Source organism: Anser cygnoides, chromosome 15 (genome assembly GCF_040182565.1).
Source record: "Anser cygnoides isolate HZ-2024a breed goose chromosome 15, Taihu_goose_T2T_genome, whole genome shotgun sequence".
Taxonomy (NCBI): Eukaryota; Metazoa; Chordata; class Aves; order Anseriformes; family Anatidae; genus Anser; species Anser cygnoides.
Genome location: NC_089887.1, coordinates 570,657 through 582,059, shown reverse-complemented (window position 1 = coordinate 582,059; position 11,403 = coordinate 570,657). Strand labels below are relative to the sequence as shown.

Here is an 11,403-nt window from a genome sequence, read left to right as displayed (position 1 = left end):
GGCTCTCTTCAAGATCAGCTCCTTAAATTCACCAACAGTCTAGAGACAAAAGGAAAGCCTGTCCTGTGACTGAAAATTAAAGATACTGCTTCCTGATCATCATAAAATTAACTTCTAAAATAAGATACTTAATTAAATGTATCCATTCTTCTGATACTGCTCAAAAGAGTTAAGTCCAGAAATGATGCAGGAGATACTGTGGGATAATGCATTCATGGGGATGGTTATCTTCCTCATAACGGCATTATGAAAGTAGCAAAAGTAATTGCATTATATTTATGTCAATTTTTTTTATTTAACTTGGCTGCAAATGAAGTATTCTGTATTGAACTGCAACCCATTTTAATTTACAAAACCAGCCCTGCTTTGCTCAGTAGTATTGCCACTAATGAAAAATGACTCAAAGGAACAGATCTTTTCCATATGAATGCTCGTATAGACCCCAAACAGACAGACACGATAGATGGAACAGCTTCCAAGTGCTGAGGCAATCTATGGGCTGAGGGAAAAAGACACGCTGAGGTTTAGTGTGCTAAATGTTGGGACCTGCAGGGACGGAAGGGCCCCTCTTCCCCTCCAGGCCCCTCGCCTGGGGCTGGGGCTGGGGCTGGAGGAGCCCCGCACGCTGCTGCAGGGCACCGCCGGCCTCCCGGGGCCTGCGGGGCTGGCGGGGGCTCACCCGCTGCAGGTGGCTGCCAGCACACGTGGGGCCACGGCGTGTCCCGGGGCCCCCAAGGGCTGTGGTTGGCATCCCAAGCGTGTTCGGGAGGAGCGGGGCCGCTGCGCTGGCCCATCTCGTGACAGCGAGCGGCACCACAGCGGGTCTGCCACAGCAGCGTTAATCCAGCCTGGTGTTTCTGCACGCAGAAGCATTCCTGAGTGTGCTCAAACATGGTAATTTATTATTATTTATTTACAAGAGACAGAAAGTCTTCTGACCTTTCGGTCCCTGCTGGGCTAGCTGCGGAGCCGCTGCTCTAATAGCTTCTTTCACATCCAAAGGGCGCAGGAAGCACCTCTCCCGGCCATCCCACGGCTGGATCCCAACGGCACGCAGGGGCTGCCGTGACCGCAGGAGGCTGCATTTGCGCAGCCGAGAGGAGCACTTAGGAGTAGCCAGTGCTGCCACGGGCAGCTGGCTTTCCGGCCCGTGGGCAGGGCGCGCTCTCCCGGGCCAGGCAGCCTCTGCCTGCTCCTCTCTGCCCTCCTCCTAAGTGCTCCATCTCATCTCCGGATCCCCAGGGCCTGGGCTCAGCCGCCTCCGTCAGCAGGTCCCCGCACGTCCCAATCAATCTTACAGCCAGGCACTTTGCATAATATCTGATGGAGAGCAAATGGCCCTGCTTACAATGCAGGCTCTCCCTCTGCGATGAGCCTCTCCAGCACCTTAAATAACTCCCTCCCATGCAGCTTAGTGCTTCAGCGCTGCATCAATCATGCCTGCCCTCCCCCCTTGCCAGAGGCTGCAGATGCGGGTGCATGTCCCCATCGGCTCCCTGCAGACACTGTGCCCTTTCCTCCCCCTCCTCCCCTGTCTCTGTGTGCCCTGCAGATTCCCGACACCTCAGCACTGCCGTACCCAGTGCCTTCAGTCTGGCTGGGAGCCCAGCACAGCCCACAGCATGGGGATGTTTTGAGATGGGGCAAAGGGCTCTTTGCTCTTTAAAATATCAGAAAAGCTTTTGCAGATGGCCAGAGGGATGTCAACACAAAGCCCCCGGGAACACCGGGTGACCGGTGCCGTGTGAGCTTCCTAAACTCTGCCTGGCCCCGTTGGGGGTGGTGCAGCGAGCCCCCCACGCACGGGGCTCTCAGCTGCCTGGCAAAGGCACCACGGCCCCAGCCTGCTCAGGGTCTTCCTCACCCAATCTCCGTTGCAGGTGCAGGAGCCTGGGTGCTTATTAAGCACAATCCGAAGGCCACCAGTCACAGGTAGATGCAGAGATACACGGATTCTCATTGTCAGTGACGGCATTAATGTTGCATGATTTACAGTCTCCTGAGCGCCTTCTATTCTGGCAGCAAAGTAGCAGCTCCAGACGCATTTTGGGTGCTTTAGATCCGTCCTTGAGGGTGTAATAGAGCTATCGAGAGGGCAGAAACATTGATTGATTTGTATCGACTCATTTGGCAGACAGTCTTTGTGGTTGTACAGCAGGGGGCAGCTGGACGATGGGCCCAGTGTCTCCCATGCAGCGCCACGCGCCTCGCAGCTGGCCCCGAGCAGCAGGGCGCGGGTGCTGCTCCGGCACCGGGCACAGAGGCTCGCGCAGCCGGGCTCGTGCTCTCCTGCGGGCAGCCGGTGTCCCCAGGCACAGGCAGACCGCGGCTCCCTCGCCGGGGGAGCGCTCCACGGCAGCAAGTGGGCGCCTCTCCCGGGGGGCAGCCCGGGCAGCTTTCCTTGCCTCCTCCCTCCTGCCCACCTTCTCGGTGGAGCATTTCCCACGGCAGCTGGGAGGAGCGGAGCCCTGTCCCTCGCCACATTAACGGCATCTCACCAGTGGCGATGCCAGTGGCAGTGGAAGCCTCCTTCCCGCACCAGCCCAGGCACTGCCACGGCGGCCGGTATGCGTGTGCAGGGGTGTGTGCGTGCACGCACGCGTAACCCGAGTGCAGGAGGACAGCAACTTCCTTCTCCCCTTGGGCCAGCCACAGTTTGACGTCCCCTGTTTTTCTGCTCCTCCAGCTGCCTACGCTCTGGAGACACTCGGATGAATAGCGATGAGGAGAGGAAAGAGATGTCCACAACAATTCAGCCTGTTCAATAAGCTGTAGCAGAGAGACACCGAAATCCATCATCTCAGAAAGCCATCTCTATTTTAAAGCTTGCAGTGTCTTCAGGTACCAAAGCCCGTGGGACACTGCACATACTGGGAAGCAAGGGTGAAGGCTTTCAGGTGGAAAATTCGTGCAAATCCAACCAGCCAGAAGGCAGTGGGTGACAGGAAACCCCTTCAGACCAGCCGGACCTCGTTCACACGTGGTGCACAGACATCCTGCAGTGGGGCCGGCATCCAGGGCAGCACCGCAGGGGCTCAGGCAGTGCCTCCCGCGGGCAGCCCCTGCAGCTGGGGGTGCTGGGGCAGCGACAACCCCACCGCCCCACAGCACGTTGCAGAGCTGTGGTAACTTTGTTTAGAAATGCTCAGGGAACATCGCTAAAGACGCTGACAAAGCGGCAGGTTTTGTTCATTCACAAGTACAGGGACTGTGCTACTCCAAAGGACACCGCTTGGGCAGGGCAATGAGAAGTCCTGCGGCGAACCCCAGCCAAGCTGAGAGCAGGCGCGGGTGGCGTGATCTTTCCCAGGATGCCAAAAAGCAGCAGCAGGTCTCACCACTGCAAGCTCATGTTGATATCTGGGGACATCTCTGCAGGAGAGGCAGTGGGGCTGCTGCCATCACACCCAGAGCCCCCTTCACAGCCCTCTGCCCCGTAGTCCCCCAGGCTGCCCCAGCTTGTCCCCGCTTCCCTCCTGCGGCGCCTGTCACACAAGCCAATCCCTGATTTAAACGGCGTTTGAGCCAAGGCTTCTGCCATCCTGGAGGCTCCCTCCAGCCAGGGCTTCTCAGGGAGATTAATGGCTGGGCTCTGTTCATTAGGTGTCCCTCCTGTGAACCCTGACAGCCGATCCATCCCCATTTTAATGGCATGCTCTCCATTGTTCCAGCCAGACATCCAAGGCAATTATGGATAAGCCTCCGGTGCGCGGGCTGGAAGGGGCAGTGCTGGAGGAGAGGGAAAGTTGTGAACATATTTTCTGCCAGCACGACTGACTGAATGACTAATGCCCTGCACATCCTCTGCTCCCACCAAACAGCCCTAATAACCCAGCCGTATGCAAAGCTGCGGCCGCTGCAGGCAGCGCAGAGGTGGTGTAATGGGGTCCCAGAGGGCTGGGGAGCAGCAGCCCCCGCCGCCGGCAGGGGCAGGCAGCAGGACCAGCGCCTCCTCCCCGGCTGTTTGCAGGCACGGGGGCCAGCGCTGAGCACCCCCTGGTCCCAGCAGACCGTGTCCTGCCCCTGGCACAGGTCAGCCAAGAGCCGACAGGAGAGGGACTCGGTCAGTCCGGGGGCTCCTGCGCTCCTCTTGTGCACCGCGCGGCCCAGGTGCCCCGGCTGGGTGCTGCCCCGGCTGCAGCACGAGGGGACGAGGGCACGGCGGAGCACCGCCAGCACCCGGCCTGCCCACCCAGGGGAGCCGCCCCGCGCCCCCCGGCCCGCAGCTCCGCTCCCCTGCGCCCCTGCGCGCACCACGGCAGCTCCTGCCGGCAGCACCCGGAGCCGTAATTGAATTCACACTCTCAGATTTAACTTGTTATCCTGTCAAGATTTTGGCATTTCAAATGATTCACAATTGCTTCAATTATAAGAATTGGGGTGTTTAGACAATTCCACCCATCCTGCTTTCCACCCTTTCCCTGTGTCTGGCTTCTGAGGTCGTCAGGCGTGTAATTCCTTCGCACGTCAGGCCCCCAGCTGTGAGCAGGCCTTTTTCCAGCTGCTCAGCTCACCTCTCTGTGGACGTGTCTTTCCTGGGCACATTTTGCGTGGCCCCCACAAGGTCCCTCACAGGCGCGGTGCAGCGTACCGCTGGGCGCCTCCGGCCCACGCGACGCATCTCGCTGCCTGTCCCGAAATGGGTAAAATTTACTTAAGGCGGCATCCATTCTGTAAGTGCCCTGCAGACTTGCAAGGAAATTAATAGCTCTGTTTCCTGCTTTTGTGGTGCAGAATTGTAATTCTTCACGGCGCTGTAAAGAGCTGCTGAGAGTGGTGCAGGGAGGGATAAACAGGAGCAAGCCCTGCAAAGGGAAATTTAGACCTGACCTCAAGAAAACATTTGTTTATCACAGTGGGACCAGCTAGAGTAACAAACAGCTTTCTGCAGGCAGGTGCACAGGCTGTGTGCGGGGGGCAGGCAGCGAATGAAGCTGCCCAGACGATCCCGCACAGGGCCAGGGCACCCTGCCCGAGCCCCCCACAGCTCCAGCCCCCGCTCCCACCCCCAGGGCCGAAGGGAACGCGGTGCCCACTGCAGGGGCGGGTGGCCCCCAGGAGCAGCACCAGCAGCCTCCCGGCCCCAGGGGAGCCCCCTCGCTTCTCCCCAGCGCGCTCCAGGATCCTCCCCAGCTCGTGGCCACGGACCCTGCGACCGTCAGCAAAGTCCTCCTGGCACCACCTCACTCCGTGGTTGTTTCACCCAAATCACCATGCTGGTGCTGACATGTTTTTAAATTCCCAGGATCAACTTTAGATTATTAAAAAAGAAAAAAAAAAGAAGAAGAAGAAAGAAAAAAGCCTGTACAGCATTTAGGAGCACATATCTGTGAGACAAATGCAATTCCTTGAGAAGAAGGATACCCATTTACCCATCCCATATGTGAACAATGCCCCAGCTCTGGGCCTGGCTATTTACTGCTCTCTGATTGCCAGCCCTGCAACTCCTGCTTTTTGCACTAGGCCACCTCTGGACTTGAACTGTCCTGAATCAGAATCTCCCTAACCCCCCCCCAGAAGCGCTGCAGCTGTGGCCTATCAGCCATGGCACTGCCTTGCATTGCTGCCCCAGGGGCAGGTGCTGTAGCCACCCCATCAGCCCTCACCTGTGGAAAACTTGCCCAGATGGAAACTAAATGTGACCTCTGAATCGAGTTTTAATGCTCAGGTCGTTTGTTTGGTTTTCTTCCTTCTTTTGCATGCTACCACTCCCTTTTTCTGCTCTGAAAACACAAAACAGCATCACAACACTTAAACTGCACTCTAACAGTCATCAGTCAAAAGTATGTAAAATTTGTAACGGGAACACAATATTCATCGTATCGCACACATTAAATATTTCCTATTTTGAGTTTCGTGACAAAGTGCATATCAAGATAGATTATGTAAGGTTAAATCCAATTGGGTCTGAGTCAACATCAGCACTAGAAACTCAACGTTTGCTTTTCCTAGCTTGCTGAGATTTTCAATCCATAATGTTACTGTTGAGCTAAGGTTGAAGAGATTGCTTTTGACACCTGTGGCCCCCCATGATATATTTCCTAAACGCACGGGTACATCAGTGCCCAGTACTCCCAAGCATCTCTTTAACAGCACACGCTGCTGTTTTACATAGAATAGACTCATTAGTTGTCCACAGATGTTAGCTTAGTTTCAAAAAGCCCAGCTCCTTGACACAAACGATTAAACACAAAACAATTAATATAAATTTTGGTATTTACTTTCAGCAGAAACCTCATCAAAGCAAACGGCCGCTCTTGGGGTCTGTTTGGCAGCCTGGGTGCTGCCCCTGGGCTCGCAGCAATGGGCAGGCCGGGCAGGGAAGCGCAGCTCTTCCTCAGGGGCTCTGCGAGGAGAACCCGGCCCCAGGCCTTGCCTGAGTGCCTGCAGTAAGAGGCCTCATTTCTCTGCTTTCCTCTGCCCCCGTCTTTTCCACGAACCAGCGCCTCCCTCGCCTGGCCACCTGCTCCCGCTGTGCCGAGCACACTCTCACAGCAGCCTTGTGCTGCGGCAGCTGCGGGACACGGGGCCAGGGCTGAGCGCTGTGCCCATGGGGCTGCTGCTGCCCTGTGGGGTGCCGCTGCCCCGTGGGGTGCCGCTGCCCCGTGGGGCTGCCGGGAGCTCTGGCCGGGGCTGTGGCAGCGGCACGCGGCGCGCAGCGGCACGGCGCTCCCCGCTTGCTGTTTGCTAAGGCGCAGCTTTGGGGTGCCGGGGAAGGCACGCTGCTGCGAGCACCAAGGACAAATATGTACAATGCAGAGGCAGAGCGTGGCATTTCGTTTGCGAGGAATCATGCATTAACTATTAGCTGTATACACACCGTCTCTGCAGAGTTCACTTCAAAGAGTCACGCTCAAGAGATTTGCTCGGAGGCTGTGTGGCCTGTTGGCTTGTGTATAATGTAAGAATCTCTTACATCCTTATAAATATTTCACTTGCTCCCTCATTCTCAGCCCCTTTTCCAAAGCAATACAGCATTAAACCTGCGTGTTGCCTTGCCCACTCTGCCCCAGGAGGGCTCATCACCCGCACGTGGGTCGGCACGCTGCGCGGGAGCTCTCCCAGGCGTGCTGCCCCTGACACCCCCAGACCCATCCCAGGCCTTGGAGGATCTTTGCCTTGTGCTGCATGCCAGAGGGGCCCTGACCGCGTTCCCCTTGCCTCCCCCCTTCCAGCCCAGCGCGGGGCAGGCGGAGCCTCCTGCCCAAGATGCCCCCGGGGCGCCCCCGGCAGCTCCCCAGTGCGCCCCAGCAGGCGCGGGGGCCGCGGGAGCGGTGGCAGCAGTCACTGCTGGAGCGGGCTCTGTCTGCCCGTGCTCAGCGCGCACATGGCCACGCGCGCAGCCCCCGCACTCCTGCAGCTCTTGGAAACGCTGCTCAGGCAGGGCCTAGCAGAGCAAAACAGCACCCGATCTCGGTGCCTGCACTTTGTGCGCCTCTGGGGCCTGGCAGGGAGAAGCAGAGATCTTCCTCTAGCACCAAACAAGTTATCAGATTACATACGGCTAATTTGCTTTGAGGTACCTACAGCTATCCGGCTCCATAACCCTTCTCTGTACCCAGCAGAAATACATTTATACCTGCGTATATTCCTTTTTGTTCTAGTAGCCAGGCTGCTATTATCCCGGAGGGTTTCCAAATGCCGGTCTGCGAAGGACAACACTTACACACATCTGCTCAACTGATGGTTAATGTTCTGCAGATTTTTTTAAACTGTTACTATAAATGTGTCACAGCATTGTTTTTTCCCCAGCCCCATTCAGGAGCACATTGCCTGCAACATGCACAATGCAGAAGCACTTAATTCTGCAGCCTGTTGTGTGCTCGTGTGTGCGGCCGCGAGGAGGGGGCCTCCTGAACAAGTGTCACTCCCGACTCCCCCTGCCCGCACCAGGCAGAGCCAGGGCAGCAGGAGGGCAGCGCTGGCAGAGCAGCTCTTTGGTGAGCTGAACCGCAGCAGCTGGAATTCATCACATGTGATGCATCTTGCCTGAGGCTTTGGACTTTGCTCTGTGGCTGTATTTCTCCATTAACCCGATGTTCTGGATGCACTCGGTATCTAGGCTGTGGGATTTGTATGTGGTGGTTGCTTAACTAATCAGAAATCATGCTCTAATTTCTCCCTTGTGGTGCCACCTTTGTGCAGCAAGGTGGGGGCTCCCTGGGTGCCCGCCCTGTGAGCACACAAGGTGCCCCGTCCCGCTGAGGTCCTGGGGACCACTGGCACTAGACATGCCCTGGGAGAGCAAGAGCACCAAGGAGGGGCGATCGTAGATGCTGGAGTGCTTTGGATGAGCGTTTGTGCCGCTCATCTCATGACCTTCCTCAGATATTTCAATTATCAGCACAAGCATCTGAATATTAGCACCACAGCTCATTACACTGAAGGGAAGGGAAGCCAGATGGCAATAATTTGCAGCTCCTGTTCCACAAGCAGTGCCTGGCTTTCCTGATGATGAGTTTCCCTGCAGCCCTGCCGTGTCCAAGGGAAGGGCTGACCACCCGCCCTCGCCCACCAGGAGCCGCAGGCGGCACCCTGAAGCCCCTTCATTGCCAAGCCTCCAGCGAAAGCCTGCGATGCCTGCCCTGCGTGCCGCACCTCTGCTGGAGCCCCGCAGACGCCTGTGAAGGGCTGACTTTCCTTCAGCCGGGGGGGCGGCTCGGCGCTGGTCACGCCGCTCACCGCAAAGCGCCCCCAGCAGCCAACGCAGCCCGAAGGCACCAAGGCTACCTCCATTCCCAGAGGGGATCTCGAGGCTGCCTCATTTCCTGCTCCTTCTGGGCAATGCCCCCGAGTCTGCCCATCTTTGGCCATTCCATTCGCATGGCAGGAAGCATCTCTTGGCTGTATTGTGTCAAACTGCGCCAGGGCGCCGTTGTGGAGGTGGAGAAATGGCCCTGTCTGCTTTTTGGCAGCACCAGGCACTTCTTTGCAGTCTATTATCTGGAGGCTTATTCAGTCCAGTTTGTTTCTCCTGCTAATGAGCCCAGAAATGTGTTCAACTGCAAAGAGCTTTCTCAGAATTAGCCAGGAAGGGTCCCGAGGTCAATGGATGCTTTCCTCCAGAGGTCACGTTTTGATGGAGTCATTTGCTCTCCCTCTGCAGTTGCCCAGGCATCTTGGCCGGAGGGAGCAGGGGGCTGCCAACGCAGCTGGGAGAGGGGGAGCGGGGACGGGGCAGCTCAGGGGGCAGCACAGCCCCCGGACTCTTTCGGATCCCTCCCGGGTCTGTGAGCACCGGCAGGTGGGATGCTCTCACCTCTCGCTAATAGCAGAGCTGGGGCTGGTGCAGTACATCCTGCTTCACTAAGGAATAACAGCAGCTCAGAAACCGATTTCTCCAATCACAAAGGAAAGCCTTCACCTAGAGAATATTAGCTCAGACCCCCTGATGTAAGTGTGGTCGTTGAAATCCATCTCAACTCTTTAATAGAAAAGGTAAAAATTCCTCTGCCATTCATCTCTGGTATTTATATAACTAACCACAGAGCTAAGGCACAGTCTGAGTACTGATCTCAAACAAATACTTATTCAAGACTAGAGGTTTAATCATTACTTTTGAAAACACAGTTGTTATTTTTCTTATTATATTCTAGAGAGAGAGGCAGAGGCTTTAGAGCTGCTTTTTCAGAGGCTGGGATCTGCTGCGGGTGTGCTCCAGTGACGTGTCCAGCGCAGACGGCTGTGCTCGTGCACCCTGACCACGCAGCCCTGCAGGAAAGCCACATCAAATCACTCCTCCCCTTGTGAGATGCTCTCAGCCAGCGGAGAGCAAAGGAGGAAAATCAGAGGCAAAAGACACTAGAGGTGAGTTTGCCGCTCAGAAGGCAAAGCCCTGGGAGCAGCCCAGGAAGCCGTGTGTCCCCCACAGCAGCTCAGCACACACAGCAGCGCCTTGCGCTTACAAAACCTCTTGTTCTCCAGCAGGGGTGAAACTGGAAATGGGCTGGGGCAGGAAGACAACCGCTCGGTCCCAGAGAGCAGAGCAGGTGGTGGAGCAGAGCCCAGGGCCCTGCCCAGCTTCCCCCTTCCTTGAGGTCCTCCACCAGCCACCGGTTTTCCGGACTTCAGCTTCAGCGTGGCTGGGTGAAACGAGGAGCACATCAATGCCGAATCCCTCCTGGGTCTCTGCAGCCCCAGAGCAGCGCTCAGCATGCAGCCACTTCCCCCTGCGCGGATCAGTCCTCGTCAGAGCCTGGGAGAGGCCCCAGGGGAGAGCTCTCCTGGTGGGAGGCTTTGCTCCCGCTGCTGATTTTGGAGCAGAGCTGGAGATGGGGCATGGCTTGGGACTTGCTGTAAGGCAGAGAGGTTTCAGGGTAAAGGATGCTCATTTCAAGACGGAAAGGGGATTTTGGAAAAAACTTTGGAACCACAGTCGGTCCGCAGATCTCTGAGCTGCTAGCAGATGAAGGTGCTGCTGCAGATGTCCAGGCTCCTGAGTAATCTCCACAATAACCGTCTGAAGAGGCACTTTTGGAGGTCACTGTGGCTCATCAGGAACGTTCGTGGTCCTGCAAATGCTGGCAAGGGGGCAGTGGCTCACTCCTTGCGAGCAGCCCTGCACGCCCGCCCTTGCACGGCTTGCGGGGCTATCCCCCAGCTGTGCTGCCAGGCTCTAACGCCACGGGGGGGCTGGGGCCACTGCTGCCACCAGCACACTCCCTCTTCGTGCACTGCCAAAGCAATAGGGCACCATAGCAGCTTATATTAATTAGGCCTTAAATTGTACCACTGCACAGACAGGAGTGCAGTTTGTTTGTTTTTAAACAGGGCACATGTCACAGTAAATGCCAGCAGTCCCAAAGCTTGGAATAATAAATGTGCAAATAGCAATTAACAGTTGCGTCTTCTGCTCACATGCAAAGGACATAATTAGCTGGTTCCATCTGTTAATTATACCTGCCACGGTTCAGATATTCATAGGGGGAAGGTGAGCTTGTGCAAGCAAAACTCTTGTCATCCAAACATTTAGATCCAGGAAAGCCTCTGTCTCTTCTCTCTCGGCTGCTGCTCGAAAGCAGCACGTGCTTGCAAGGTGCGCGAGTGCAGCAGCTGCCCTTCCCCTGCTGCTCCGCCACCTCGCAGCCTGCCTCTGCAGCACGCTCCTGCTGGGTGCTCACCGCAGCCACCTACGTGAGGCTGCAGGAGCTGGAGCACGAAGAGTGCCTCCAGGTGAGGTTTGCTGGTCGGGCTCTTGCCCCAGCCCGGAGCCTCCTGGCTGCCCCGCAGCGAGAGCACAGCCCCACGGGCGCCCGTCCCTGCTGGGTGCGGCTGCTCTGTAAGGAGCCCCACGGTCCTGGGGCCCAGAGGCTGCCCAACAGGGGCCCCAGGGCACCCGGCTCCCCGGATTGAACCTGCGCTATAAACACGTTTAATGGATTTGTTGTTAACTTTATTTTGCTT

At 56.8% G+C, this 11,403-nt stretch overlaps 1 long non-coding RNA gene across 1 annotated transcript; it reads right to left on the bottom strand.

Moving 5' to 3' along the window:
* Window positions 1–2,941: 2,941 nt before the first annotated feature.
* Window positions 2,942–7,768, bottom strand: LOC125182586 (uncharacterized). The gene is made up of 3 exons (XR_007162613.2): window positions 7,580–7,768; window positions 5,607–5,723; window positions 2,942–4,805 (listed from the first exon to the last, which is right to left on the bottom strand). It is a non-coding gene; the product is annotated as an uncharacterized lncRNA (long non-coding RNA).
* Between the last annotated feature and the right edge of the window lie 3,635 nt (window positions 7,769–11,403).